This window comes from Bos taurus, chromosome 20, assembly GCF_002263795.3.
Source record: "Bos taurus isolate L1 Dominette 01449 registration number 42190680 breed Hereford chromosome 20, ARS-UCD2.0, whole genome shotgun sequence".
Classification (NCBI taxonomy): Eukaryota; Metazoa; Chordata; class Mammalia; order Artiodactyla; family Bovidae; genus Bos; species Bos taurus.
In genome coordinates, this window is record NC_037347.1 from 36114065 (window position 1) to 36140777 (window position 26713).

A 26713-nucleotide genomic window follows, 5' to 3' on the forward strand; every position below is an offset into this window, starting at 1 on the left:
AACAATAACCAAAGTTAAAATACAACTTGGGTACAAATATTTACAGACAGAAAAAAACATTAATATGATTTAATATATAAAGAACTCATATGAAACACAACAGAAATATTTTATGATATATAGAGAAAAATGGACAAAAGCATGAACAGACAAGTTACTAAAAAAGATGAAGTTTTTTGAAAAAGCACAGAGAAAAACATTCAAAACACATGAGTGATTAAAAAGTAGAACTTACTGCAATACTGAGGGCTGTTGCTTATCTGCAAATTGAAAGAATTTTTAAATGATAAAACCCAGTTCAACGAAGATGTGTTTTTATACATTTTGACAGTAGTTTTACTCATACAACTCTTTTGGAAAGTAATTGGGCGATGTCTGAAGATTCTTGAATATATCCAAATATGACATAGTAGTCTGACTTCTCATGATCTATCCTAAAGAATATCTCAGATATAAAATGAAAAAGTTTTATGCAAACATGTTCATCTCAATATATTTATAATATTGAAACATTAAAAAAAAACATGAATTCAGGCAAGAATACTTAAGTAAATTATAGCAACATATATGTAAATGATGGTCTTTCATAAAAATGATGTTTATAATAATATGAGGAAATGCTTTTATTATGTTACATAAACAAATCAGTCCACAAAAATGAACGCACACACAGAAATATGCAGAGCAAAACCCTGAGAAAAGATCATCAAAAGTTCACAGCAGTTGGCTCCAAGTGATTCATTTTTCTTTCTACTTTCCATATATTTATATTTTCTCTAAAGAGCATGCATTATATTATGAGAGAAAAACAAGCATCTTAATAAATAATTGATAATAACTGAGTGTTGACTGTGTCAAGTGCTGTACTGGGTACTTTACAAAACCAAGGCAGACACTGTTATAGCCAAAGGCAGAAGAGTAACATCTAACTCTTACTAGATGTCAGATATGCTCTGACTGATCCCCTATATTATCCCATCATTAGGTTTGTTATGTCCGTATTTTACAGTTAAGAACCTGAGGCTCAGTGAAACTGAGTAACTTTTCCAAAATCACACAGCTGGCGTGTCTGTGATGGAGCCAGTATCTGAACCAAGATAGACCTGTTCCAAATCCAGCTCTTGTGACTACACAGAGACTCTTGCCTTATTGCAACAACCTGATGGATACCATTTTACAGAGATGATTGAGGCTTTGAGTATGTTAAGTGACTGTGATCACAGGATTAGAAAGAAGCTTGTGTGTGAACTCAGGCATTCCAACTCTAGAATACTCCCTTCTGCTGCCCCTCCACCCCCATCCCCAGCTACTGAACACATCACTCCTTAAATAACTAGTACACACAGCTCTCATGCTTTTCTCATTTTCCCTCTGCGGCCCCTCTTCCTCACTTAAGAAACTATACTCTCAGTTTCCCAGGGCATGGACGGTCCAAGACCTTTAATAACCCTTGCTTCCCTCCCTTCTTTGCATTCCTTTCTCAACATCAACATCTCCAATTCTAGGCTTGCAAACTTTCCTTCAAGTTCATGATTTGATAAAGACCTTCATAGGGAGGGGAGTGTAAATACTTTACAGTGTTTTCGTAGATGTCTTTATTTCCAGTCTTGCTTCTATTGAAAGAAAAAATACAAAAAAAAAAAAAAATAGACAGGTGGCTGCTGCATACAAAATGTCATTAGTCTCACACACACACTCTCTCCCTATGCTTCTAAGTAGGAGGGAGAAAGACAAGGGGCAGGCAGAAAGAGGCTGGGGGTGGGCACGGGGGAGATGCTCATCCCCACCTCTAGCCACCTCTAGAAGTAATCTCCCAGGGCTCCCAGGCTTTCTGACACAGAGTGACACAGAGCACATCATTGTTCAGTAGTTATTACATATGAAGAGCTCTTTGCAAAAAGGAAAGAGCTCAAATTGGTTTAAAGAGTGGAATGTCAGATAAAATGCCTCCAAGATTAAAATCTTAATGAAGGTCACTGTCACTACATTTGCAACACTGTGTTATGTTTGAAAACTGTCTGAAAAGTCAGGCTAGAAAGGTAAATGATAATGGCCTTAATAGGTACAGTAAGGCATTAGGAAAAAATTGATACCTTTTTTTTCTCTTCTTAGTCATTAAATTATAACATTCAAACAAAGAGACTTCTAGAGAAGATGAGAAAGTACAAAATAAGGCAGGAAGGAAGGTTGAAATATTATAGGGGTGAAGCATGGAATAGCTTCATATAATAATAATGAAAGAATAATTATAGCATGGACTTCCTGAGCGGTCCAGTGGTTAAGAATCTGCCTGCTGATACAGGGGGGAGACAGGTTCGATCCCTGGTCTGGGAAGACTCCACATGTCATGGGGTAACTAAGCCTGTGTGAGCCACCACTACTGAGTGTGTGACTTAGAACCAGTGTTCCACACCAAGAGAAACCACCCAGATGAGAAGCTCTCAAACCACAACTAAAGAGACCTCCAATTGCTGCAACTACAGAAAACCAAGCGGAAGCAAAGAAGACCCAGCACAGCCAAAAGTAAATAAATAAATACTTTTAATAAAAAACATTATCACAGACACTTTCTGAGCCCTATGTGTCACATAAGATCTGAATGATTTAACTCAATAAGTTATTATGTTGTTGTTTAGATGCTCAGTCGTGTCTGACTCTTTGCAATCACATGGACTGCAGCACGCCAGGCCTTCCTGCCCTTCACCCTCTCCCAGAGCCTGCTCAAATTCAAGTTAATATGTATAATTAATTTAATCCTCAAAATAATTCCACATCGTACGTGCGATTGTCACTCCCGTTTCACAGATAAGGAAACTAGTACAACGTTATACAGCTAGTAAGGGACAGCTGGATTTAGACTCCATTGTCTGACCCCAGAGCTCAAAGCTCTACCCACTTTGCTAATCTAAAGAACGCAACCTCAGAGCAAATCAGTGACTTACGAGGGCAGAAGGAAAGATGAGACGGTTTGGGGATTTTTGAGAACTAAGAACTGGAAAAGCATAGGTGAAAGGTCAGCCAAATCTGTTGACGCACTTTTTAAAAGGTAAGAATTAACTTCTGCTCCAGAGATGAAATACCATCTAATGTCCATGCTTTGTGTGTACCTCGAGCAACTGGCAAGCCTTAAGGATCAGAACTGTACAAGCGACTTGGGATTCCCCATCATGACTTATTTGAGCCTCTCTCTGTCACAGTCCATGCCAGGAGCTATGGTGGTGGTGTTCAGTGTCATTGTGTGGTGTTGGGTTATCACCATTCATTATGGTGATAGGCAATATGCGGGCTGCACCTTACCTGCCCCCAAAGAGTTGAATTTACTGTCCTGAAGTGGACTGTCTGTCACCTTCCCAAGTTTTTCATTTGTTTGTTTTATAAGTTTTTTTGCTTGAGGTTTTTTTTTGTTTTTTTGTTTGTTTGTTTGTTTTAACTGTGCTGGGTCTTGGTTGCTGCACACAGGTTTTTGCTAGTTACAGTGATCAGGAGATGGAGCAACATATCCTGCTTTGTACTCCTTGGTAGTTCCTTCCCTCCTTCCTTTCTCTTCCTTCTTTCTTTCACTAATGTTAGTGATAGGCTTACATATAATTAACACACTGTGGGTTCCAGAAGAATGAAATGCTTTTGTTCCTATTTCTTCTCTCAGCCTTATCTACATTCAGTGGCATGTTGGTAAAGGTTTTTAAATGCCCTCATTTGTAGCCCTTGCCAATTTCTATGGTGTAAATACACTGCAGCCAGTTCTAAGTCACCTGTGAAATATTATTGAACACAGAGTTGGAAAGAGATGTTCCTTTAGCACATAATTATGCAGTATTTCCACAGTTCAAGTCCTAGATATAAATAATCTCAAGAACATTGATAACAGAAAATGCAGTAAAATAATCAGAAAAGTGATGAGTTTTGAGGGTTTGATTGTAGGCTCGTATCATTTAAATTGTATAATAGCTGTGTTTAACAGCTGGCAAAATTTCTAAAAATTGAACAGTTGGCTCTTGTGAGCTGATGGGAGCTGGTACCCAGAACACCATTGTGACTAATTCCACCCAGCTGCCACCATGGAATTTGGATCCCTAGGTAGTCACCAGCATTCTGGCCTGGGAAATCCCATGGACAAAGGAAGCCAGGTGGGCTACAGTTCCTGGGGTCACAAAGAGCTGGACATGAATGAGCAGTTAAACAACAAAGAGGCGGTCACCACATGCTGCTGTCCAGTGGGCAACGCAGTGCCCAGCCTGCTTAGTGCAATACACAGACCTGGAGGTGATACACAGGCCAGAGCGAATCCTGGCTCTTCCCACCAGATTCTTTCTCCTCCCCGATTCCTCTTCAATCTGTCGAGCTTGCTAAGGTAGCCCTGATAGAAAGAAGCAGTTAAGAATTCTCTGGCCCTTCTTTCTTTCTCTAGAGCCAATCACCATCATCATCTTCATCACTGCTACATTTTTTTGACCATCCACTCTATGGTTTAGCTTCTTAACACAATTTACTTTTAAACCTCAGAGAAACTCTATAAAGTAAGCATTAAATATGATAGTTTGGGGATAAGGAAACTCCAGAGAGTATAAGCAACTTGCTTAAGGTCACACAACTAGAGAAATGCCAGAGCTAGCATTCTGATCCAGATCTGTCTGGTTCAGAATTTGGTGCTCTTTTCCACGCACCTATCTCTTGGTTGCCAAGCTTCCCATCTCTTGGTACAACCCAGCTCTCACCACATGCAGGGCTCATGGGCAGAAGACACCAGTCAAAGTTTGACCAAGAGAAGAGAGAGAGTTGTGAGAGTGCTGAGAGGGGCCCCATTGGTCAGCAGGGCCTCCCATCCCTGAGAAGGATGGACTAAAAGGGGCAGGATTGGGACCAGCTGAATTTCAAACACTAAAAGAACATTTTGGCCATGTCACTTTTATATGATAAAGGCTAGCCTTTTCTCCTTTATAGTGACTGTTAGAGGGGAGAGGTTTTTCAAAAGGCTACTTGAAAAGAACATGGAAGAAGAAGTCTGTTTATTCCTAAGGGGACATCTCTGTAACATCTTTTTCTGGGAAAGTATTCTTTCCCACACAAAACTAGGGGGATGGAATCAGTAGGCCTTCCCCAGAAGCTGAAAGCAAATTGAGAACCAACAGTATGAGCAGATCAGAGAAACAGCAAGAGAGCAGTCAAGGTCACGAGAAGCCACATCCAGCCCTTAGGCCAGACTCAGCTACAAGGCCGAGGGCAGTGTAACTCTGCTGGTCTAAAATACTAGAAAATTCTGACTAGTGAGTTCATAGACTCTTGGGCATATGTTCTCTTGAATGTCTAAGCAGTTTGAAACATTTAACTGGATGGACAACTACCCAAAGAGACAGATCTTTGCCAAGAGAATTATATCCAAAGATCAGCAGCAATTTTTTCATAGCTGCCTAAGAAAATGGAGCCTAACACAGATCCATGAGCTACAACAGGTACCAAATACAACACACAAACACACAAACAAAAACAGTACTATAACTATCTGTTACTTAATAACAACCCCCAAACTTAGTGGCTCAAAATAACCTTGTTAGTTATTTATTCATGATTCTTCGATCTGGACTGGGCTTTGTGAAAACAGCTGTCTCTCGTTTCGCACAGTGTCAGCTAGGCTGGCCTCCCAGCTGGAGGCCGGAGGGTTCACTTTCAAGATGGTGGACCAACACTCACATGGTGGCTTGCTGGTCCTGCCATTGGCTGGGAGACTAGCTGGGGTTGGCAACCAAGGACCTTGGTTCTTGCTATTAGCTGGGTTTATTCATTCTCCTACATGCGGCCCCTTTGTGCGGTATTTATACTGGGCTTTCCCATAATGTGGTGCTCTCAGGGTAGTTAGACTTCCATGTGTAGCTGGCTTTCGCCAAAGTGCAAAAAACAGGAGCTTTCAGGACTTCTAAAGACTCAGGCACAACATTGACTCAGCATCACTTCCACATCAGCTTTCAGGAGAGGCTGTAGAAGTCCATAAATACCCACAGGGAGTCATGGTTCATCAGGGACTGTCAATGTAACAGACAATTTCTCACTAGTCTGAGAAATGTCATATACTCAGCAGCATAACTTCAGTGCATATATAAATAATGAATAAAGTGAAAGCTACATGAAAGTAAAAATAATATAAATTATAGAACAGCAACAATGGCAGCAATTGTATTTCAGTGAAGTGGCCCTGAACATTAGATATTTAACTTTAATGGTCAACGTTGTAGAAGGGCTGTAGCTTCTCTGTGGGCCTAGAGAGTAAGTCACAAACAGCCAGAACATCAGCCTAAATCAAGAAGCCATTGAGCCTAAAATATTTGCTCTGCTGATTCCCTTTGTCTTAGAAAAGATATTACCAAGTAACTAAACGTTGAACTTAGATTTGTGGATTGACTAATACTTTCGTGCTCCTTCAAAGGAACAGCGTCTTTAAAAAAAAAAAAAAGAAGAAGAAGGAAAACTGTGGTGATTCAAACTAGATTTCTGTTCACAAGGCCTAGACTCTTACAAATCAAGTAACAATATAATAGGCTCCCACCTATCACCATGCTAACTAGCCAATATCAAAGATCTCAGTAAGTCAGAAGACTATTCTGACTACTACTCAGCTTGCTGCCAATTATGATAACCATGCCCACCAAATCTCTGATCATTAAATGTTGCTTCTTGGTCCATGTAATCCTGAAAATTCCAGCATTCCCACTGAATTCAGGGACCTCAGTTTGATGGCAGCAGTTCCCATTGTCATTTTTTCTGGTCTACACAGCAGAGCTCTTCAAGGATGCCAGGGCTCACCTAATGAATGATTTCCTCACTGCTTTGGTGAAGAAAGTGTCCTCTGAACCTTTCTGGAATCACAGTGTGCAGGCCTTACATAATAAACCCATCCTAGTATTCAAATACGCCTAATTTGTGTCCCCTGGAGTAATACACAATTTTTATTGTTGGCAGTTTGTTTGTTTGTGTACTTAATTCATAAATCTCTTCTCAAGGCATTAAGATATGTCAGATATTTTATCAATTTCATTTTGCTGAAGATATATCATCCAGACCCTGCAGACTTCTTTCAGTTTGGACTGGTTGCCCTCTTTATCTAAAGTACTTATCATCCTAGCATTTCCTCTCCACCATTGTTCTGGGATTCCTTGTATCACTCTCCTGGGCTGGATTTCCTGCTCCCTGCATCCTATGTCCTGCCTCTTGGTTCTTTCTAAGTTACTTGTCTTATTTCGGTGGAGTCATCCTCCAGTAGCTTCCTGAGGAAAGGCATAAGAGAGGTAAATGTATCAGGAGTCTTGATTGATAGTTCAGCTGGGTATGGAATTTTGAGTTAGAAATCACTTTCCTTCAGAAGTTTGAAGTAATTGCTCCACAGTCTTCTTGTTATCAGTATTGTTGAAGTCCAAAGCCACCTCTTTTCTTGACTTTTTCTATGTTTTTGTTTTTACATTCTAGAATTTTGTAGCATTTTGTCTTCGCCCTCTGGTTCGGATCTGTTTTCATGTGTGGGCCTTTTTGAGCTATAAATTCATGCCCTTCAGTTCTAGAAAGTATCTTTGAATTATTCCATTGGTGACATCTGTAGTTTTTTTTTCCCCCTGTTCTTCCTTGGAAAAATACTTGTTATTTATATATTTGATATCCCAGATGGGGCACTAATTCTCCTTCCTTTCCTTTTGCCATTTCTTTATCACTTCCAACGTGAAAGTGAAAGTGAAAGTAGCTCAGTCATGTCCGACTCTTTGCCACCCCATGGAATATTGGAGTGGGTAGCTGTTCCCTTCTCCAGAGGATCTTCCCAACCCAGGGATAAAACCCAGGTCTCCCACATTGCAGGTGGATTCCTGCATTGCAGTTGAGCCACCAGGGAAGCCCTTAAAGATTTCTCTTTTTAATCCTTACAGTGAGTTTTGATTTCTATATCATATTATTAAAATCCAAGAGCTCTTTTTGCCCTCTGGTTATTATTTCCTTTTATATAATATCCTGCTCATGTTCTATAGTTGCAATATCTGATCTTTCTAGGGTTCTGAGTGAATCATTTTTTTTCCTTTCTTTTACATTTTCTTTTCTTCACATAATCTATTCCTTTCACGTTGCTTATTTCTTTTTTATAACTTTTGTTTCTATTTTTCATGTTAGAGGCATTCTTTAGATACCTAGGAAGCCTTGATTATCTGCTCAAATTAAATGTTCAGGAATCAAAAGCTCATTGTAAACTTTGTGTGTTAGTGGACTTCTTGACTATGAAATTTACTCTGGCTGTTTTCAAGAGTTTTCAATATCAACTTCAAGTCTTTCCTCTTCAGTCAGTTCAGTTCAGTCGCTCAGTCGTGTCCGACTCTCTGTGACCCCATGAACTGCAGCATGCCAGGCCTCCCTGTCCATCACCAACTCCCGGAGTTCACTCAGACTCACGTCCATTAAGTCAGTGATGCCATCCAGCCATGTCATCCTCTGTCATCCCCTTCTCCTCCTGCCCCCAGTCCCTCCCAGCATCAGGGTCTTTTCCAATGAGTCAACTCTTCACATGAGGTGGCCAAAGTACTACAGTTTCAGCTTTAGCATCATTCCTTCCAAAGAACTCCCAGGACTGATCTCCTTTAGAATGGACTGGTTGAATCTCCTTGCAGTCCAAGGGACTCACAAGAGTCTTCTCCAACACCACAGTTCAAAAGCATCAATTCTTCAGCGCTCAGCTTTCTTCACAGTCCAACTCTCACATCCATACATGACCACAGGAAAAATATGGGAACTGAGTAAAGAAGAAGACTATGAAGTCTCAGCATCCTGTGTACATATACTTTTCAATATGATACTGATCTTAACTGTGATGAGTGCCACAGAACTTTTGCTTTACTAATCTTGGGAAAGGAAGGGAGAGGAACTGCACAGCTATGTAGGTGTTAAAAAGATACATGGGACTCTGCCTACTTCTTAATCATACTTGCATCACTTCTTTTTATCTTAGCTCCCCATTCACCTCCTACTTCCAGAAGAATCTAGTGCTTCCAGTCTCTGGAAACTTAGGAGATTTCACGATGTAAATCTTATAGGCGTTTAGCTTTCCTTACTGCCAGCTTAGGATTGCAGTTTCTTAAGTCTAATTTATTACTCTTACATATACCTTTCAGCTTCAAGAATTCAGTGGATGTTTCCCTACTCCAATTCTGTTGATCTTTTTGTTTAAAAAAAAAAATCAAAAACAAACGGTGCTGTGGATAAGAATCTGCCTGCCGATTCAGGGGACACAGGGTTGATCCCTGTCCAGGAAGATTCCACATGCCATGGAGCAATTAAGCCCAGGCACCACAACTGGTGAAGCTCATGTGCCCAGAGCTTGTGCTCTGGAGCAAGAGAAACCACTGCAAGGAGAAGCCCACACACTGCAATAAAGAGTAGCCCCTGATTGCCACAACTTGAGAAAGCCCCCATGCAGCAACAAAGACCCAGAGTAAACAAAATAAAATTAACTATTTTTAAAAAACTCAAAGATATACTTAAAAAAATACTTTGAAATCATTTTAGTGGGGCTTTGACTAGAAGTAAAAGTACCTGTGTGTTTAACCTCTACCCATTGTCCCAAATATTTGAGCAGAAACTCAAATCAATATTCTTCATATATATGATCAATACTTATTTAAGACAAGCTGCTCACTGCCTAGGGGATTATGAAAAAGGGTCAGTGATACACAGGCTTCAGCTTTAGTTGTCTTGCCCAGCAATTCAACTCTGGCCCTAAACTTTCATAGCTCACTCAGTAAAACTTAGAACCCCACCCCCCCCAAAAAAACTTAGGAGACCTATGGGTCAACAGATTCATCTTCTTACAGGGCATTTCAGGAATTCTTTTGTTAACAAGAATTCCACCTGAGGATTTGGTACTCTCTATGAGAGAAGTTCTTTAGAAGAACTATACAAAAATGATCTTCATGACCCAGATAACCATGATGATATGATCACTCACTTAGAACCAGACATCCTGGAATGTGAAGTCAAGATGGCCTTAGAAAGCATCACCAAGAACAAAGCTAGTGGAGAGGATGGAATTCCAGTTGAGCTATTCCAAATCCTAAAAGATGATGCTGTGAAAGTGCTGCACTCAATATGCCAGCAAATTTGGAAAACTTAGCAGTGGCCACAGGACTAGAAAAGGTCAGTTTTCATTCCAATCCCAAAGAAAGGCAATGCCAAAGAATGCTCAAACTACCACACAATTGCATTCATCTCACTGCTAGCAAAGTAATGCTCAAAATTCTCCAAGCCAGGCTTCAACAGTATGTGAACCAAGAACTTCCCCATGTTCAAGCTGGATTTAGAAAAGGCAGAGGAACCAGAGATCAAATTGCCAACACCCATGGGATCATTAAAAAAGCAAGAGAATTCCAGAAAAACATCTACTTCTACTTTATTGACTATGTCAAAGTCTTTGACTGTTGGATCACAACAAACTGTGGAAAATTCTTCAAGAGATGGGAATACCAGGCCACCTGACCAGCCTCCTGAGAAATCTATATGCAGGTCAAGAAGCAACAGAACTGGACAGGGAACAACAGACTGGTTCCAAATTGGGAAAGGAGTACATCAAGGCTATATATTGTCACCCTGCATATTTAACTTATATGCAGAGTACATCATGAGAAATGCTGGATTGGATGAAGTACAAGCTGAAATCAAGATTGCCGGGAGAAATATCAATAACCTCAGATATACAGAAGACATCACCCTTATGACAGAAAGCAAAGAACTAAAGAGCCTCTTGATGAAAGTGAAAGAGGAGAGTGAAAAAGTTGGCTTAAAACTCAACATTCAGAAAACTAAGATCATGGCATCTGGTCCCATCACTACATGGCAAATGATGGGGAAACAATGGAAACAGTGAGAGTCTTTAATTTTTCGGCTCCAAAATCACTGCAGATGGTGACTATAGCCATGAAATTAAAAGACACTTGCTCCTTGGAAGGAAAGTTATGACCAACCTAGATAGCATATTAAAAAGCAGAGACATTGTCAACAAAGGTCTGTCTAGTCAAAGCTATGGTTTTTCCAGTAGTCATCTATGGATGTGAGAGTTGGACTATAAAAAAAGCTGAGTGCTGAAGAATTGATGCTTTTGAACTGTGGTGTTGGAGAAGACTCTTGAGAGTCCCTTGGACTGCAAGGAGATCCAACCAGTCCATCCTAAAGGAAATCAGTCTTGAATATTCATTGGAAGGACTGATGCTGAAGCTGAAACTCCAATACTTTGGCTACCTAATGTGAAGAACTGACTCATTGGAAAAGACCCTGATGCTGGGAAAGATTGAAAGCGGGAGGAGAAGGGGATGACAGAGGATGAGACGGTTGGATGGCATCACCGACTCAATGGACATGAGTTTGAGTAAGCTCCAGGAGTTGGTGATGGACAGGGAAGCCTGGCGTGCTGCAGTGCATGGGGTCGCAAAGAGTCAGATACAACTGAGCGACTGAAACTAACTGAACTGAACTAAACTGATGAGAGAAGTTCTGGTAACTACAATTGTCTTCATCTTATATTTCCAGTGAAATTTTGACATCCCTGTGATAGTTTAAAACTCCTTAGGCAAAAGCTCAGCTGTTTCGCCCCTTTAATCCTCACTGATTGAGGAATAAGGAGAAAACTACAGTAGACTGATAGGAGGAGTTGGACTTGGGAAATGTTTTTCTCTTTAAGAAGTCCTTTAAAGATATCCCCAGAAGTGTTCTGGGTAAATCTCAGGGACAACGGGTATATTTTACACAATTTCACAACTTGCTGGTGCTTTTCTTACTTCCTCTGTGAAATGGGAATGAAGACCCTCCTGTAATCTTTTCTCATGAGCAGCTGTCATTATGAGTCAGAAGGTAGCTGCTAAGCCCTAGCATTCTAAGGGTCGAGAATGAACTCTCTGTTGAGTCTGGGCTTTCAGGGCATGAAGACAGTTAGGGAGTAGCAAGAGTAGAGATTACTCATGAAATCTTCACTTCAGGTATATACAGCCTGTTCAGAAAATTACCCTGGAGCTTAAATAACTGAAATAAGGCTTTGTCTCTTACTGGGTATGAGGGAAGCTTTTGGAAAATCTATATTGTCCATTTTACAGTTACTTGAACATAGGGAGAAACGCTTTTTATAAGGTGCTCTTTTTTTTATTCTTGGACAACTCAAAAACAAATCTCTTAAAGAAACAGAGTCTGAAGTTTCAAGAGTCCAAGTGAAGAAGTGCCTCTGAATTGTTGGGAAGAGATGAACCCAAAGAATAGATATATAATTAAGCTATATTTTAGAAGGAAGCAAGAATTTAATTTGTGGGCTCTTTTGTGTGACAGCATTTATGGTTATATTTATTCTTTCATTACTTTTGTACAACCTTATAAAGTGAACATCTCTCAGTCGTGTCTGACTCTTTGCGACCCCATGGGTATACAGTCCATGGAATTCTCCAGGCCAGAATACTGGAGTGGGTAGCCATTCCTTTCTCCAGGGAATCTTCCCAACCCAGGGATCAAACCCAGGTCTCCCACATTGCAGGTGGATTCTTTACCAGCTGAGCTACAACAGAAGCTGTACGATCTTATAAGGTAGTCATTATTATCCTTCCCTTCATGCAGAGAAGAAAATGAAGGCTGAGAGATTTGACTGGCCACAGCAGGAGGGTGGCAAGCTAACATCTGAATGCCAACTTACCTGACTCCCAAGTCTATGCCAGGTCCATCACTATAACCTCAGAGGAATCTCAGACCTGTATTTCAGGTTTATATTATGAGATCTATTTCCAGTGGTCATGTATGGATGTGAGAGTTGGACTGTGAAGAAAGCTGAGCGCCAAAGAATTGATGCTTTTGAACTGTGGTGTTGGAGAAGACTTTTTTTTTTTTTGAGAAGACTCTTGAGAGTCCCTTGGACTGCAAGGAGATCCAACCAGTCCATTCTAAAGGAGATCAGCCCCTGGGATTTCTTTGTAAGGAATGATGCTAAAGCTGAAACTCCAGTACTTTGGCCACCTCATGCAAAGAGTTGATTCATTGGAAAAGACTCTGATGCTGGGAGGGATTGGGGGCAGGAGAAAGGGACAACAGAGGATGAGATGGTTGGATGGCATCACCAACTCGATGGACGTGAGTCTGAGTGAACTCTGGGAGTTGGTGATGGACAGGGAGGCCTGGCGTGCTGTGATTCATGGGGTCACAAAGAGTCGGACATGACTGAGCAACTGAACTGAACTGAACTGATGCATCTAGTTGAGTGATCTATCACAGGATTAAGGTGGATTTGGGGGACTATCGGGATGGGGAAGATTGATGCCAACTGCATACAGGCCCTGGACAAGTTGCCTGGCACAACACAATGAGTTGATCTAGCCATTGCTGAAAATCAGTTCCCCCAAAACTCACAGAATTTAACAGGTATCAATCCTCAGACCCCTCTCTTTTCCTTCCCATATCATTTTTATCTTCTTCTACCCCTCCTACTTTCAGTTCCCACATGACACCAGCAGTAGTATTTTACCAGATTTTCTCTATGAATTCTAGATGTCATAATGCTATTTAAAGAACCTGAGCTATAAGCCAATTAAACCTACTGTTATTTCTCCCATCTTAGAAAAACTTCTCCTGACTCAACTGTTTTCGGGTAACTAACACCATTTTTCTTCCCCTTGGCAGCAACACTCCCCAGAAAGAGCTGTCTGTAGTCACTGTCTTCCCTCCTCTTATTTTCCCTTAAATCCACCTTGGTCAGAATTCTTCAAAGTCACCAATGTCCTCTATCTGTGCTATGTCCAATGCCCAGTTCTGCGTCCCCACCTCACCTGACTTATTAACTGTGTTTGCCAATTGATCACTTGTCCTCCTGACATATTTCCTTCTCTTGGCCTCTAGGACACCACCCTTTCCTGGCTTCCTCCTGGTTTCACCTCACTCCCTTTAAGCAGCTTCTGTTGGGTCCTCCTTATCTCTGACTTAGTGTTTTAGTGCCTACACTCCTTTCTTGATGATCTCTTTCATGTGTGTGAATGCTCAGTTGCTAAGTCATGTCTGACTCTTTTCGGCCCCATAGACTTTAGCCCACCAGGCTCCTCTGTCCCTGGAATTTTCTAGGCAAGAACACTGGAGTGAATTGCCATTTCCTCCTCCAGGGGATCTTCCTGAACCAGGGGTTGAACTGGTGTCTCCTGCATCTCCTGTACTGGCAGGCAGATTCTTTACCACTGAGCCACCTAGGCAGCCTGATCTCTTCTACATTTGGCTTTAAATACCATAGTTTGGGCTTTCACCTCTCCTCTGAACTCCAGACTCATGTATTCAACTGCTTTCCTGACACATGGATGTCTACCAAGCATCTCAGATGGGACACACCCAAAACAGAGCTCCTGATGCCAACCACCACCAAAACCCACTTCACCTACAGTCTCCTTCATCCAAACTGACATAGTCCTTCTAGTTGCTCGGACTAAAAATCTTAGCATCATTCTTGCCTCCTCTCTTTTGCTCACACCTACATCCAACACATCAGAAAATCCTCTTGGCTTTATCTTCAAAATAAAGCCACAACTTGAGCACTCCTCACCATCTCTGCTGACGCATCCCAGACTGAGTCACCATCTTCTTTCTCCCGAACTACTATGATGGCTTCCTAACAGGCTTCCCCGTTTCTATGTTTAACCCCCTCACATCTAGTCTCCACACAGCAGCCAGAGTGTTATTTTAATAAAAGAATCCAACCAGGTGATTCTTCTGTTCAAAACCCTGCAGTGGCTCCTCACTTACTCAGCATGAAAGTGACCCTCGAGCTCTTACCCCATCTGACCCCCGATTGACTGTAACTCTGTTCTCTCATCTCCCACCACTCAGCTCCAGATGCTCTGGCCTTTCGATGCTCCTGGAACCTGTCAGGCACACTCCCACCTTAGGATGTGTTTACTGGCAGTTCTTTATACTGCTAACTCACTCACCTCCTCAGAGTCTTTTGATCTTCTCCGAGAGACTGACCTGACCATCCTACTGGAAACGGCAGCCCGTATCTGTCCCTGCCTAGCTCTTCTTATTCCTAACTCAGCAGTACTTCTAGTTCTTCTACGGCACTACTATGATCTATTTATGTATTTATTTGCAGGCTATTGTTTATTGTCTCTCTTCCAAGAATAGAAGCTCTATGATAGCAAAGATCTGTGTTTGTGTCTGTGTTTACTCATTAAGGTATCTCCTGTATCTTGAACAGTGCCCAGCACGTAACAGATGCTTAGTAAATAGCTGCCAGGTGACTCCTGTCTGCCACCTTGCTAGGAGACTGGGCACAGACAAGCCACACTTAGGTGTCTGCCAGGATGTTGTGAATTCTATTCCAACTCACTGGAGTTTACGCTAACTTCTTTATGTAAGCTGCGTAGTACGTGGATGCTTTATAGGTAAAGAATAACAAGTAGACAAGGGAACACTATAGAAATAGAATTTTTATTTTTTCACAGTAATGGACATCTGAGGAAGCACAGTCTGGCCTACACTCATCTTTTCTTTTGTGTTGCAAAATACAAGCCAAAGCCCAGGGCTGTAGGGAGCCAGAGCACAATCCCTGAGCCATATCGCCTCCATTCATGACCTGTCCCTATCACTCACCTGTAATTACTCAGCTGTAATTACTAAGGGGACTTCCTTAGCTTTTCTGTGCCTCAGTTTTTCCAACTATCAAATGGGAATAATAGTTGTACTTGTATCCCAATCTTGTATAAGGATTAAATTAGTGCAAGGTACTCAAACTAGTGCTTAATCTATAATAAACATTCAATGATTTTGGCTAATGTTTGATAAATGTATAGAGATTTTATGTTTACATGCAGAAGTCTCCAACCTCCTGGATCGAATGCCTGATGATTTGAGGTGGAACAGATGCAAAATATAATAGAATAAAATAAAAATAATAGAAATAAAGTTCCAAATAAATGCAATGCCCTTGAAACATCCCCAAACCACCCCCCACCTCCAGTCCATGGAATAACTGTCTTCTACAAAACTGGTTCCTGGTCCCAGAAAGGTTGGGGACTACCGTTTATATGTATTTGCATAACTTAATGGAAGTAAACTTTCATATTCATAGGCATTCAAATAGTTATCTAATAGAGTATTAATGCCTTAAATTTACTTCAAGCCCCAACTTACGAACTCCCATTAAGGGTTTTACAGCCCCCGAGATGGTCCAAAGACAGAGGCCTGGGAAAGCGTGGGCTCACTAGGCCTGAGCAAGGGAGCTGTCTGTAGGCTGCCACACCACAAGGGAGCCACAGAGAAGTACAAGGAGTTGAGATGCTTTTTGTCTCTCCAATCAGATAGCCGTGCAAAAGAGTAGCTAGGAAATCATCTCTGAAGATAACTCAGACATTGTTCACATACAGTTGGAGCCACATTATTCAAAACAGAAGCCTCTGAATAATGTGGACTGTGGTACAGAAGGAAAAGAAGGAAACATCAGAGATGCATCACCAGTAAAGGTTCTTAGGTCAAGCATGTTACCAAGTCATCTGTCCCCTCCTCTCAGCCACAGCTCCTCTCATACCCATCTTATTGAGCTTGGAGAGGTTTTCCACTTAAGGCTTCATAAACCCTTGAAGACATCAGCTTTCTAGAAGCCATTCTCCTGGGCTACACACACTGTGGCTTTGGACTGAACAGCACTGGATCCTGACTGAAATCACTGGACAAATGTTGTCTTTGGACACTCATGGAGCATGCATCCCACTGCAGGCTGTCTCCTCCTTGGCTGCTTCTCTCTACCTGACACCAGGGGCAGGAAATGGGGGCAGTTACTCAGATACAGCTCTGATGATTTGAGGCTTTCAGCACCCAGAAGTTATTGGAACATCTCCCAGTGCTGGTATTTGGAAAGTGAACCCAGGAACAATACGTGTAGCCCTTCAGGACTAATCACACTTACTAATGAATGAATCTCGCTTTTTTTTTTCCTGCCTGAGAACCTAGACTTTAAACATCAGGTAATTCCCAAAAAGTCAGGACAGATTCAAGGAGTCAAGCAAATTTGGGTTAGAACAGAAATCTTTCTTAAAAGGTTTCCTCCCATTTCTGATGTGATTTGTGGTTCATAAATGCTAGTCTGAAGAAACAGTCCAAAATCCAGTGGGCAAAATCAAAAGGAATAAAATACCCAATGAATGCTTTAATGCTAAAACAAAATTGTGTAATCTGAAGTTCATTGCCAAGATATTTTTTAAATCCTTGGAATTTCTGTTTCAGAATAAGTAAATAATAATGATAAATGTCTTTATCAGGTAAAAGGATGACCTTTAGTAAAAAATAAGATCCATAGGCCCTACTAACTTAAGCTATAACATTATCTTCTCATTTTTTGAAAATTTGTATTTATTTATTAAATTTCAGACTTAACAAAAAATTTGTAAAAATAGTACAGAGAGTTCCTATATGCTCTTCACCAAGCTTCCCCTAATGTCATCATCTTACATAATCATAGCACAATGATAATATCCAGGAAATTAGTTGGTTTAAACATTTCTAACTAGAGTCCTTATTCAAATTTTGCCCATATTTCCATTGATGCCCTTTTTCATTTTAGAATCCAGTCTAGGATCCTATCTTGCATTAAATTGTCATGCTCCTTAAACCCCTCCAATCTGCAACATTTTCTAAATCCTTCCTTGTCTTTCATGACTCTGATACATTTGAAGAGTACTGGTCACTTATTTTGTAGAATATCCCTCAGTTCGGTTTTATGAAATTTCTTCATGGTTCGATTGAGGTCATATATTTTGGGCAAGAACCATACAGAAGTGACGCCCTTCTTAATTCATCATATCAAGGTTACAGAACGTCAATACGTCTTATTACTGGTGATGTTAAACTGGGTCATTTGGATACAGTACTGTCTACCAAGTTTTTCCATTGTAAAGTTTCTATTTTTCCCTTTGGAATTAATAAGTATCTTTGGGTGGGGAGATATTTTTATTCGGCTTCTCTTCAAACTTTGGAAATGTTCACTGATGGATCCTGCCTGCATTCATTATTATTGTAGCATTTGACTAATAGTGATTTTCTATTTCTCTCATTCCTTTGACATTTATTACTTGGAATTCTTTTGTAAAGAAGATGCCACTCTCTTTAAATAAGAGGCAACTGAGTATATTGTGAGGCCACTAAATCTAGCTGAAATGGACTTCAGAGTTAAACTGACCTCTGTTGGAATTCAAATGATTCAATTTACTAGAGTACATATCTGTAAGTTGATTCTATTATCATCATCATCAAAATTTAATAATTGCTTCCTGTAGAACAATTCTTTAGCTTCACTTAGAATAGTTAAAGCAGTAAGAATCAAGAGATTTTTTATCTTTCTGTCTGGGTCTCTCCTATAAAGGGACTGGGTGGAAACCACTCTTTTTTTTTAACCTGATGCTATCAATACCCCACAGACACTATTTTCTCATCTACACATCATTTCTAATGAATTTCCTGACCATGAGTGTTGGGTGTAACCAGATGTAGATGTGTGAACTTCCCAAAGTGTCTTAACAATGATTCTCGGGCTTGTTTCTGATTGTATATTGCAGTTTCAACAGCACAAACCCTAAACACATAACAAGTATTCCTCTACATTTCAGAGCTGCTACTTGTAACACCTATAATGTGATATTTGCCTTCACAAAGTAGATAGCATAAAACTATGGTCTTTCAATCCACAGTCAGTTGAGAGACAGGGTTAGCTTAGCAATGGAATATATTCTGCCTTACTTAAGCATTTTTCCTACTCGAAGTGTGGGAGGTAGTTCATACTAGTTGTCTGATGACCATCATCGTAATCTTATTTATCATTTGGGTGCATTCTGGGTACGTAGAAAGGTTTACAATTATATCTGGAGAAGGAAATGGCCATCTACTCCGGTATTCTTCCAGGAAAATCCCATGGACATGGAAAATCCCATGGAGGAGCCTGGCAGGTTAAGGTCCATGGGGTTGCAAAGAATCAGACATGACTTAGCAACTGAACAGCAACAATAATATAGTTATAAATTTCAAGTCAGGATTCTCCTCTCAGTTTCAGCCTAATTTTTTAAAATATCAATTAAATTCTTATTTGCAATTGATTCTTTTCTAACCTTTTCCGTGTGGTAAAATATTGGAACTCTCCTAACACACCCCTAGTCATCCCCTTTAGACAGTTTGTCCATCTATACCTTCTTCATCAGTCATATATATTTTTAAACTTCTGAAGTATATTATGGTAAAACACCCACTCATTCAAAGATCAAGCATGGTCCTTCTCTGTCTTGATTACTAGCACAAACACGCTTTCCTTTTCAAATCCAAACTCATAAAAAGTTCATCACAGAGCCCAGATTACTACAGCATTCCATGGATTTTGTTTTGTAATCAACTGTCCAGGCACTTTGGTTACTGGTTAGTGGAATCTACCTGTGGGTCTTAGTCATGGCATGTTGCCATCAGTGTGAGCTTTATTACAAGCAATTCATGATTAATCATACCAAAGGACCAAAGTTTAAGAGTGATTTGCTTTTTTAAAAATAAGTCAAGGTAGATACACTTTCTTGAAAGGGAGCGGAATAGAAGAATCATAGCTAGACCCGAGACAAACCTGTAAAACCTTCAGCCTTTCTTATCTCTCTTAATAATGGAAATGGTTCTGTGTGGGAGACTCATTCTCTATGTGTCATTTCAGGATGGCCCTTGTAGAGGTGCATTGGAGCTTTCATGTTTATACTGTAGAGTCTCATCACACATATGTATTTTATTTATAGGAATTTAACATACGTACTTGGCAATCAGACTATTAGACTACTGATAAAAAATAGTCAACCTCCCCATACTCCAACATGGAAAGAGTACTATGTCCCCATCCCTTTGACACTGGGTATGGCCATGTGCCTTGCTTTGGCTTCAGGGTAAGTAGAGTGTATCTGTTGACCTGCTCCTTGTCTTTAAGCTTAGCAGTATTACTTCAACAGCAGACACAGTATTATAAGAGGTCTGATATGGTCTGTGCACTTGGCTTGCCCCTTGTGCCTCTGTTATCGTCATGACAGCCCCTTCAACCAGAAAAGACATAAGACAAATGTGGGGCTGACCTGAGTCTAAAATGTTATGAGTCAAGCCCAGAAAAACCTGTACCTTGAAACAGCACTGCCAGACAGGGTCTAGCCCCAGCCAAGCTGCAGGGACATGAGTAAGGATAAATAATAGCTCTTATAAATCATTGAGTTTTGGAGTGGTTTGCTATCTAGTAACATTATAGCTGACAGATGGAGTAATAAGGAAAATGAAAGAAACATCAATATGAAGGGTTCCTAATGAGTGTGCACCTGGAGTGAGCCTGAGACCAGGGTCTGGAATCTACTTTTCCTTAATAGATATCCATTTCCACATGTATCTCCCAGCGTGCATATCAACCCCACAGAATGCTTACCGAGAAATATTAATACCTTCCTACAAATGGCTCCCTAAATGGGAGTCACATGTGTAGACATCAAAGCTTATACACTATACTTTATGAAGAAGAATAATAAAGACTTGCAAGGATAATGTTGGTTTCTTGGGTAATTTGGTAAGATGCACTGACATCAGGCAATAACCCCATAAAACCTATAACTCCACCATTTATATCTTGAGGAACCATGCATGAAGTCCCCAAAGGTGTCTTTGGGGTTGATAAGGAAAAACATGCTTTTGGTGTGGGTAACTGTTCACAATTAAAGTGTTTCAGAAATAGAAGACGAACTTAAAGGGGGAATTCTTGGCAGCCAAGTCTCCAAGCAGTGCCTGTACAATTACAGCACTAATCATTTAAATAACACATTTAAAATTTACAGCACGTATGTGACTAAATTTAATCCTTGCTGTCATTCTGGAGGCAATAAGTACTGTTCTCATTTATTTTGCAAACAAGGAAACAGAAGTTCAGAGAGTTTGAAGGTCTTATCTAAAGTCGCACAGCTAAGACTGGATTCAAACCCAGGTCTTCTGCCTTCAAATCCCATGTTCTTCCCACCAAACCACTTATGAGAACAACTGCAACCCAGCCCAGATTGGAAAGCAAAGGGTCTTCATACTTTGAAACACTAGACAAGTTAAAAGGTCAAAAATAAAAAACCTTATTAGACTAGAAGTTATGGTCGACCGCAGTACAAACTCCTCTTGAGTGGAAATGAAAAGCATATGGAGTCAGAGGCTTAAAGGCAGAAATAAAAGCTACAACCTAAAAACAAACAGAACACAGGAAAGGAGCTTTCCAACAGAGCAGTTTTTCACAAGGGCAAATCTCTGTTGTATGTTCCATAGAGAGACGAATAGACAGAGAGCAGGAATGGATTTATTTTTAACAATTGTTAATGGTTCTTCATAGAAATATCAACTATCTCACCAAGTATGATAATAATAAATGTTTATATAACTTGCTATAAAATTATGCCCTTTCCCTCCAACACTGGCCCAAAATTTGACTCCTCCAAATGTTCTTCTTGATTAATCACTGCTCGCCCTCCCAGCCCTGGCCAACCTGCTTACACATGTATATACAAAATTTTCCTAATATCAACACATGCCTTTGCAAAGTGGACTGAAATTGTCTATACATGTACATGTGAGCACGGTCCTCTCCGTATGTCTGGAATCTTTATGTAGCTTTGACATAGGAATAATAATTAACTCAATGACTGTGGGTACTTGGTTACTGTTGAACAGCAAAATGAGGGGACACGAGTGGTTTATAAATGGGATGGACTGCAGAATCTGAGAGATAAAAGCAAACTATGAGGTTGCCTGCTCCTGCGGGAGATTCACAACTAAGAAGCTGAATTTCTCAAGGTTTTTCTGGTAGACTTTTTGTTTAAGCCATGGAGACAGTCACATGAAACATGACAAACCCACTCTTCAAACAAACTCTTTGCCCTGTAAGAACAAAGGGGCAGTCAATGAAATCGAAAGGCAACTCGTTTAAAACAGATAGAAAATGCTGCCTTTTTTTTTTTCAGTCCGCTACATAATTAAAAATTTGCTGTGCAGGAAATTGTTAAAGCAGTTATTAGCTATAGTATTTTAGAAAAGAATTTGACTAAGAATATAAGCTTGTGGGGGGAAAAGAGGAGATAGATTCATTCTTTGTTTAGAATGAATTACTACTACCTGTGGCCAAAGTGCCTCTTTGGGCTCAGCATTTCAAAACTGAAGAGCAATACTCCCAAGGAGCAGTCTAGATGCCACGTGAAAAGACCTCGACACAAGGTTTTCTCACTTGGAGGATGCCAGGGCCACCTCTCCTGCTGTTATTTCTCATCATGGAGCTCTGGTGTACCATGGAAACCTCAAAGGTGATCCTCAGGAACACGAGAGTATCTCTCTGGAAGTGAGAGAGGGTCAGTTGGAATTCCCTTCTTCAGCCGGCACCACTAAAGTGCAAATGAAAATGCTTAAAGAGTGGCTTCCTCTTTCCAGTTCTGAACACACAAAGCTGAAGATTTTGTGGCCTCCTGTCTATTAGCAACCCTTGGTATACGGTTTATGGAGATAAGATGTGTCCCCAGAAGGTTAATCACACTCTCCTGGTCATGTCCCCTGAATGAGGCAAACCATCTTCATTCCACTGCCATTTAGAATGGCAATAAATGACAGGCATTCAAAATTCATACTTTTTAAACTGTTGTGTTGGAGAAGACTCTTGAAAGACCCTTGGACTGCAAAGAGATCAAACCAGTCAATCCCAAAGGAAATCAGTCCTGAATATTCATTGCAAGGACTGATGCTGAAGCTGAAGCTCCAATCCTTTGGCCACCTGATGCAAAGAGGCGACTCATTAGAAAAGACCCTGATGCTAGGAAAGTTTGAAGGCAGGAGGAGAAGGGGACGACAGAGGATGAGCCTGTTGGATAACATCACTGACTCAGTGGACCCGAGTTTGAGCAAGCTCCGGGAGTTGGTGAAGGACAGGGAAGCCTGGCGTGCTACAGTCCATGAGTAGCATGAGTCCATGTGTGAGTCTCTGACTCTCACAAAGAGTCAGACATGACTGAGTGACTGAACAACAAGGACAGGTATGCATTCCCCAGACATCACTTTGCCAACAAAGGTCCGTCTAGTAAAAGCTATGGTTTTTCCAGGAGTCATGTATGGCTATGAGAGTTGGACCATAAAGAAACCTGAGCATCAAAGAACCGATGCTTTTGAATTGTCATGCTGGAGAAGACTCCTGACAGTCCCTTGGACTGCAAGATCAAACCATTCAATCCTAAAGGAAATCAACCATGAATATTCATTGGAAGGACTGATGCTGAAGCTGTAGCTCCAATACTTTGGCCACCAGATGAGAAGAGCTGACTCATTAGAAAAGACCTGATGCTGGGAAAGATCGACGTTATGAGGATAAAGGCATGACAGAGGATGAGACGGTTGGATGGCAACACCAATTCACTGGACATGAACTTGATCAAATTCAAAGAGATAGTGAAAGACAGAGAAGCCTGGTGCGCTGCAGTCCAGGGGTTGCAAAGAGTTGGACGTGACTTAGCAACTGAACGACAATGCACCCCCCAGATATGACAGCTAAAAGGAACCTGCCACAGGCTGCTGGAGACTACCCATCCTCATCGGTCAGCAACCTCTCCTGTCCCTCTCAGGAGCAGACACTGCAAGTGGCCAGATGCCAGAAGTCCACTAAGTAGAGAAGCTGATGGTGGTGCATTGAGCAGAAAAGTAGAAAACCACCTCCTCCTGAAACCCAGACTTCAGTGTGATGTTTGGCAAAGTTGGCCAACCTGGACTGAAAGTGAAAGGCATGTGTCTATGGAGGTGTGCGCATGTACCTTCATATCTACCTGCCTTACTCCACCAAGCATTTGAAGCAATGGAATAAAACAGGATTTATGCCCCAAAGGAACCTATAGTCTAATCCAGAGAAAGACCTGTCCATGCATCTCTGTCACACAAGACAGACCAAGGGAAGTGTTAAAAGAACATACTTAAAAAAAAAAAAAAAAAGAACATACTGATCACGGCTGGGTTGAGAGGGGAAAGTAGATTTTTGGGTGATCAAAGAAAGCTTCATGAAGAAGGCGTTGTTTGAGCTGAGCAGAAAACACGGAATTTAAATAGGAGGCATGGAAAAGAGAAAACTCCCCGAGGAAAAAATGGTATGAACACAGGGAGAGAAAGAAAAAGGACAAGATGGCTTGGAGAGTGGTCAGTGATTCGTTTTGGCAATACCCAGATCCACCTCCAGTGTTAGTAAATAGTGGGAGGTCCTTGTGGAGAGTGGTGGACAAGAGTATTTGCTGCATTCCTTATGCAAGAAGCTTCACCTCTCTTTAGCATTAGCTGCCAATGCCCATATCCCCTTGGGGAATCAACACTTCCAGAAAGCTGACAGCCTGCTCACCTCTGCAGAAGGGCTGACAACATGTGCTTGGCTTGTGGGTAGGCCTGGGAAAAGTGCTGGGGAATTAACATATGAGAGCAGCCCTCAAGCAATGATTGGAGAAGGCAGTGGCACCCCACTCCAGTACTCTTGCCTGGAAAATCCCATGGACGGAGGAGCCTGGTGGGCTGCAGTCCATGGGGTCGCTAAGAATCGGGCACGACTGAGCGACTTCACTTTCACTCTTCATTTTCATGCACTGGAGAAGGAAACGGCAACCCACTCCAGTGTTCTTGCCTGGAGAATCCCAGGGACGGGGGAGCCTGGTGGGCTGCCGTCTATGGGGTCGCACAGAGTCGGACACGACTGAAGCGACTTAGCAGCTTAGCAGCAGCAATGATATGTAGGAGCTGGTGGAAAACTGGCCCAGTTCCTTGCCCTCGGTGTAGAGCCCTGTTGTACAGTCTCTCAGAGGGTCTGTGGCTTCCCCTGGTGGTAACCACTCGTTATCCATCATTGACCTTCCTCTCTTGCTGTTATCACAACTCCCCTCCCTCACTGGGCTTCTGAGTATCCAAGTCTTTGCCACATGGTCTGATTTTGGAGAAGTTCAAGCTAGAACCTTCTTTACGTCTCAGTTTATTCATCTGTCACACGAGGATAATAATGCCTGTTTTGAATAGTTGTTATATTATCTATAATCCATTATAGATAATATAATGGATTAAAGAATATAGCAGGGTGTCTGACATAATAAGGGCTTGAGAAATAGTGATTATTCCATACATCTTAGCGATCCATGAATTCTAGGCTGTCTGATAGAGTGGGAACTGTGAAAGGTTTTAAGTAACGGCATGTTTTGCAGAGATTCCAATGACCTTCATTGGAGGACCTGGTCTTCAGTGGAGAATTCTGGCCTTCACTATAGGATGGAACAGTGCAGCTCCCCAGTGTTCCCCAATATTCATTTCTCCACTTGCATTAGAGGACTCCACGTTTCTGCTATGTCACTAGTTCTGGCCAATGGCTATGAGTGGAAGCTAGGGTGTTACTTCCGGGACAGAACATTTAACTATCAGAGTGAAATCATACTGCACCTCTCCTTTGAGAACTGACAAAATCCTGAAGAGTGGAGCTTGAGTCACTGAGTGAACATGCAATGGAAATCAAGCCCTGGAATCTGTGATGACCATGTAACAAACTACATGTAAATTTTGTTTTAAGCCATTGAGATTTTCTGATTATTTGTCACTGTAACATAACCTCACTCACCCTGACTAGTACAGATGGGAAAGAGACAGAACAACTGAAGGCAGATTAGTTAGGAGTCTACTGCAAGCCTCAAGTAAAAAGAGTCTGAAGTAGGATCTAGAAACTGGAAATGTGAAGGGAGGGAAATAAAAGAGCAACTTTCAAGGAAGAAGAATCAGTTAGTAGAGAAGAAAAAAGGACTTAAATATGACTCCAGAGACTCAAGCTTGGAAAACTGGAAGGAAGATGCCTTAAAAAGGCAAGTCTAGAGGAAGAGTGGAGAGGCTGATTCTGTATGAGATATGAGTTTAAAGAGGTTCTATTTCATACCATCTAAAGAAGCCTTCCTACACCTTCTCCCCACAGAGGCCAGGGGTTGGGGGTTAATAATGGGATGAATCACCAAGGGTTTCCCTAGAATTTCCCTCATAACAATGGGTAGTGATCATGACTCAATTATAGGACATAATGATGAGATGATTTGTACTTGGGTCTCTTGGCTTATAACCCAGTACCCTTCCTACCACTTAAAACTGCCCCAGTATTGAAGAAATAACACACATCTGGTCTACACAACCAGAGGAGGGATTGCTCAACAATATGGTTAATTTAGTACTGTCTAGACAATGGAATTATGTAACTTATAAGGAAAATAAAAGCAAATGTTTGTCATCGTTTTCCTTCTTATAGTCTGAAAAATTAGCATTTAGATTGTCTGAAGCTTCATTCTGTAACAAAACTACTATTCCTCTCCAAGAATTAATAGGAGCCCTGTATTTTCTCAACTTGTGGATCAGTCTCAGGAACTGAAAACTCCACTCTCAATCTTAAATGTGGACTCCTCAATCAGACTCTGGTTAAAGTCCAGTTGCAAAATGAGGGCTTTCTATTTGATCAGAAGATGAAAATAGTAAAATGCATAATAAATACTATTAAACTGGAGGTCCTTTCCTTCCCAGTAATGTTTTCTTCATTTTATCGTTTTCAAAATTACTTTCTTTCATAACCTCAGAAGCCTACAGCTATTTTATTAATTATATTAAAAGTGCCAGAAGATGTCAAGAAAATTAAGTAATATAATAA

The 26713-nt window shown here is 41.0% G+C and overlaps 1 protein-coding gene across 2 annotated transcripts in view; it reads right to left on the reverse strand.

Moving 5' to 3' along the window:
• EGFLAM (EGF like, fibronectin type III and laminin G domains) overlaps positions 1-26713 on the reverse strand; it is a 392874-nt gene that overhangs the window by 146326 nt on the left and 219835 nt on the right.